At 38.3% G+C, this 6,147-nt stretch overlaps 1 long non-coding RNA gene across 1 annotated transcript in view; it reads right to left on the bottom strand.

Moving 5' to 3' along the window:
• Positions 1–2,146: 2,146 nt before the first annotated feature.
• LOC128250810 (uncharacterized) overlaps positions 2,147–6,147 on the bottom strand; it is an 83,402-nt gene continuing 79,401 nt past the window's right edge. Inside the window, exon 3 of the long non-coding RNA XR_008266792.1 lies at positions 2,147–2,227. This is a non-coding gene — a long non-coding RNA (uncharacterized LOC128250810). The remainder of the gene's footprint in view (positions 2,228–6,147) is intronic.

The raw sequence follows: 6,147 nt of genomic DNA, 5'->3' as shown, positions 1-6,147 counted from the left end.
GGATGCAAGTTTTAGTTAAAATTAAAACTTGTAAAACTAAGCCTTTACATAATAAGGAAGGCCAGGAAATCTTTGCTATTTTAAGATGATTTCTACGAGGGTCGGGTGGGAAGAATAGCGAAGAACTCTTCGACGTCTCCATGGGTAGTTTATTAAACTGCGATGTCTTCTCTGGAGATATCGCAATACCAACTAAAAAAGAAATACCTGTACAACATTAAACTAATCGACGAGACGGAACATAAGAAGACAGTTCAACTGTTTAGCAGATAAGCTGACTATTAAATGTCTTGAAAAATTCCCCCAAAATTCCCGAGTATAAGCAAGCAAATACAATGCATGGCTGCATCACTCACAAGTACAATTACACAAACTCACTCAGAAGTTAAAATAATTTCATGATACAGCACGGGCAATTACTCAACAACTATAGAATGCTATGGCGCAGTTCCAGGCGCAGTTCCAGACTATTTCTCGTTTGTCAAAGACTCAATAAGGCTTACTAAAGTCAGAGAGAATTTTCAACAGTAAGTGTAGTGAACAGATACATGTTCACAGTACTTATACGCACAAACATATAAAAACATTGCCGCACCATGCACAATCACAACCACATAAGATATAATCGTAGAGAATTGGATATCAGCCAGAAACATTTTTTTTCATATCATTGATTTTTTAGGGGTTTTTTTCCCCCCTTTTCAAATATATCAAGAGCTTCAAATGTTTAAGTAAGAATGAATGGCGTCCCCGCAAAATACAGCCTATAGCATAATATTCTTCAGATACGGACTCGTGTATTTCGGAAGGTATTGAATGCAGTGGATTGTCTCTCCAAGCAAGAAACGTCAGATACTCACATCGTTGTTACTGCATTTTACTAATAAATCATTTATTTCTATTCAATAGTCTTTCTACCGTTTGTTACTACGAACCTACACACACACACACTTGCATTGGAATAACGTTTTTGATACAATCAAAATATTAAAAATCTAGCCCGTCAAAATATCGGCTCTTCAGATAGTAAAAATGGTATTCGGTAACGGTTATCAATATTATTTCCGGTTCACTTTCATATTGAAAATCTTTACAGCTTATTTATTTATTTATTTATTTATTGTTAACTTTGGACAGCTGTTCGTTTTCAACTTTGATTTTGAAAAGGGACACTCTTTTAGTATTTTAAATCTCTCTGCACAAATATCACAGTACGTTCATTACATATAGTATCCCTTACAGATGGATCTCCGATTTGCTGTTTATTTATTTCTGTCTCTTTTCATTCATTTTGTTCCTGTTTAGACGATGGCTTTTATTTCACTGCTTACATGACGTGCTGTAAATTCTTTTTTAAAATCCCTTCCCAGTTTTAAACTTCAAAATTTCACCTCGTCCAACAAAACCAAACGTCCCGCAACAAGGAGATTTCCTTATCTTCTTCCGTTTTATAGCTAAGTCTTGTTAATAGTTTTACTCAGATTTAATGATTGGTTTGGGGGATATTATTTTGAAGAATCTCAAGCATTGTGGTTTCTCGGATTATAACTACAAACGAGATGGTTTCATTTGTATCTTCCACTTCATTGTTAGTGTGTCGTCTTGGATTGAAAATTGATTTTTATTCAACTTTGATAATATTTATCAACTCTTCCTGCTATCTCTGTCTCCGAAGGAATCTTTTCAGTTCTTACAGACATCCCTATCATTGAGCAGAATTAATATCTATTGTCTATTAAGGCATTTACGTTCTGAGTTCAAATTCTGCCGAGGTCGACTTTGCCTTTCATCCTTTCGGGATCGATAAATTAAGTACCAGTTGCGTACTGGGGTCGATCTAATCGACTGGCCCTCCCTCCCCCAAAATGTCGGGCCTCGTGCCTAGAGTAGAAAAGAATATCTATTCTCTATTGTACATACACGTCTTGCCATATTACGTAGAATATTTCTTTTAGAAAAACCTAAAACATGTATATATATATATATATATATATATATATATATATATATATATATATATATGATGTATGTATTTGTATGTATTCATGTATGTGTGCATATGTGTGCATATGTGTATACATCTATGTACGTATGCGGGCACGTATGTATGTATACATGGTTGGATGAATTGATATATATATATATACCTTGGCGGGCCCTGCAGTGTCCAATATCTCCAACAGCACCTGTTCTTCATCTATCACTGTTTGGTGTCGATATGTCCGTTCTACAAAAGACAGAAGAGAAAACAAAAGTAAAAGATATTAAACGAAAGAGAAAGAGATGGAAGGCATATGGTCTCTTAATGTCGCCCCAAGAGCTGCTACAATATATAAGTATTAGCAACATATGCCGCGCGCCTTTAAATCCTGGATGAGTGTCTAAACCGCAATAGGTACGATATTTCTGTAATGAGATGAGATTGTGTGATAGGATAATGAGGCTGAGAACCCTTTTGTGAGGTAAGATTAATCTTACAAAGAAATGGTTCCTCTATCTGTTAAATGATCTTAGAGAGTTGATATAGAATTATTCCATTCGTTGCCACTCACAATCCCAGAAACTACTGTATATTATATTTCTCAAAACAAAAATCATAGAAACTCACATTAAATCTGTATAAAACTATTAAAGAGTCACAAATTATTGGTTTCAAATTTTGGGACAAGACCAGCGATTTCAGGCGAAGGGATAAAGTCAGTTCAACTGGTATTTAGTTTATCGACCTTAAAAGGATGAAAGGTAAAGTCGACCATGGCAGAATTTTTACTTAGAACATAAAGATGGACGAATGCTGATAGGCATTTTGCCCGTCGTGCCAACGGTTCTACCAACTCGCCGTCCTCTGAACGTTGTTGTTCCTGTTGCTGTTGATTAGCTCGAAGTCAGCCTTGATTAAGTAGACATGTGATCAAAACCGTTCCATTTGTAACCATCCATCGTTTTTCTACATGAGGGTCTCAATGAAAGGTAGGCAACAGATGGACTTTGTTAACCATTCTAAGATTAAATATGTATTCTATGTGTTGAGATGGGAAGTTTGTGCAGTAGATACATAGTTTACCCCCACTCCAAACCAACAATACAGAGTGTCCACAAAGTCTGGGTATATGGGGATTAACACATACTTTAAGAAATTATTATTTCTCATATTTAATTGTTAATGTTATGATTTTATTTACTCCATGTACCCAGACTTTGTGGACACCCTGTATATATATACAGGGTGTCCACAAAGTCTGGGTACATGGGGATTAACACATACTTTAAGAAATTATTATTTCTTATATTTAATTGTTTATGCTATGATTTTTATTGACCCCATGTACCCAGATTTTATGGACACCCTGTACAGTGCAATGCGTGTGTGATTAAATTATATACCAATTTCTTTGCTTTCAGTGATATTTAAATCGGATAGCACTATGACAAATTTGTCAGTGCGTGGAGACCGAAAGAATTCCCAGTTGAGCCGCAGCGTCATTCATGAAGCTCACAGAGATCTGGAGACCAAGCATCAGAGGAACGCCGATGCGCAGACAATCGCTATGAAGCTGTGTGCCAGTTGCGAGTAATAGCACCACATCGATCCAAAGGCCGCTGTGAGGCTCGGACGCGGTCATGTTACCTTTCAGCTCATTTCGCCTTAGTGATTCAGAGATAAAGCGGTATATCAAAAGCTGTTTGGTGTGATGACGGAAAATGTCAGTAGAAGCTCTAGTTAGTGAGGTACGAGAAAGCGATCTCCTGTCAAACATTTCTAATTTATTACTTTAGATTCGAAACACACTAAACAGTGTTACACCATTAACTAGCAATAGTTAGTCTTTGTTCAGCTGGTGGCTAAATCTCGACATTTTGTTATCTGATCTAACGCATCAAAAAGAGTAAATGAGAAATATATTTACTTATGCATGTGTATATACGCAGGCACACACACACACACACACACATACAGAGGCAATTTGTGTTTATCTATATAAAAACGTGTGTGTGTGTGTGTGTGTGTGTGTGTGTGTGTGTGTGTGTGTGTGTGTGTGTGTGTGTGTGTGTGTGTGTGTGTGTGTATTAAGTGGGTCTGAAAAAAAGTGACGGGAACAACAACAAAAAAACAACAAAAAGAACCAGTTGGTGTTTGAGAAACGAAAGACAAACAAACAATTCTGAGTGAAGATTGAATTATAAACACAGAGAGGAAGATATATATGTGTGTGCGTTTGTGTGCGTGTGTGCATTTGTGTGTGTGTGTGTATGTGTGTATATATATATAGAGGGAGAGAGAGAGAGAGAGAGAGAGAGAGAGAGAGAGAGAGAGAGAGAGAGAGAGAGATCCATACATACATACTTACATACATACATACGTACGTACATACATACATACATACATAAAGACGTATGTATATACAAAAGGGATTAGTACGCTGGTGAATAACGGATATGATATGGAAAGGGTAGGGACGGGGAAGGAAAGAAAGAAAGAAGAAGAAAAAGAAGAAAGAAAGAAGAAGAAAAAGAAGAAAGAAAGAAAGAAAAAGAAGAAAGAGAACAACAACAACAACAACCACAGACAATCCGAATGGCGTTGACAATTCATTACATTATCTTTCAGTGAAAGATAATGAAACACTCAACTAATTAGATGTGATTAATTATTATTTGTGTGTCTAAGTGTGTGTAGGATTTATAATTGCATCCACTGCCCAGAAGACACACACACACACCACTATATCATTATTGAAGAAAACTGGTGGCGGTCCTGTCAAACCTGCTGAGAAATGGACTGTGCCGCATCAAAACTTACCCCTACGACTCTACTGAGAATTGAACGCCTGTTAATTATGAAATGACAATGCGTGAAACGATTCTCCCCAACCAATACACTTAGAGTAATAGTGATGAAATATCCGTTTCTACTCTAGGCATAAGGCCTGAAATTTTGGGGAAGGTGGGGCAGTCGATTGGATGGACTTCAGTACGCAACTGGTACTTACTTTATCGAACTCGAAAGGATGAAAGGCAAAGTAGACCGCGGTGGAATTTGAACTTAGAACGTAAAGACAGACGAAATGCCGCTAAGTATTTAGCCCGGCGCGCTACCGATTCTGCCAGCTCGCTACTTATGTATCGTATGTATATCGGAAGTGTTTTCTTTCCATATTGAATATTTCTGTCAAACTGTGGATCTAAGATGTCCAACGGAATTGAAGTAAATCGTATAAACACCATTTTGGTATTCTTTTTTTAAAAAGTGACCTGAACGGTGGGGTCGGGAAAAGAGGTTAATTGAGTGCGTATGTGTGTGGGTGAGTATGGGTGAGTGGGTTTGAGTATGTTCGTGTGAGACTGTGCACGCGTGGGTGTGTGCGTATGTGTGTGTCTCTGTGTTTGCCAGTGTGTGTGTACGCGTGTGTGACTGTGTGTGTGCACGTGCGTTTGTGTGTGTGTCTCTATGTGCGAGCGTGTGCGTGTATGTGCGTGCGTGTGTTTGTGTGTGAACGTATGTGTGTGTGCAGATATATCTTCTTAGGTTATAGAACACAGAGCGTTCACTGCAGAGATACAGGAGAAAGTAGAGGTACGAGAAACGAGAAGCTACTGCAACATGTGAGGCATCTCGTACTTGGACCACATCACAAACAGGTCCGAAAAAAGAAACCAGCCAGCATCACATTGACGATCTTGGAGAACTTTTCACAAAGGTGAAGAAAAGAAAAGACAGCTGAGACAGTGTTCACGTAGAGCAAGACTTTATGACTTTGCAAAGACCATTGTCTAAGGAACATGTAATGAATAAAAGGAGAGGTGCAAGTGGAATATACAGATGGCCAATAACAAAGAACGAACAGACAAAACGTTAGCGTAGACCTAAGCACTGGCACCCAACCGCGGCAGGTGGGAAAAATTGATGTGCAATATGTCCTCATGGTAAACCTACGACTCCATCAGAGGTTGGGAGACGGGGCTCAAGCAAGCAAGTGAAAAACAAGCATCTTTGTTTTGAAGACGAAAGGTGTTTCTTCCACCAGGATAATGCTCGGCCACATACAGCGAGGATGACATTCCAAAGGCTGGAACAGTTTGAATGGGAAACGATTCCCCCACCCACCATATTCGCCGGACATTGCCCCCATCTGATGATCATCTATT

This window comes from Octopus bimaculoides, chromosome 25 (genome assembly GCF_001194135.2).
Source record: "Octopus bimaculoides isolate UCB-OBI-ISO-001 chromosome 25, ASM119413v2, whole genome shotgun sequence".
NCBI lineage: Eukaryota > Metazoa > Mollusca > Cephalopoda > Octopoda > Octopodidae > Octopus > Octopus bimaculoides.
Note: the sequence above shows the minus strand (reverse complement) of the source record. Positions and strands in the feature narration are given on the sequence as shown.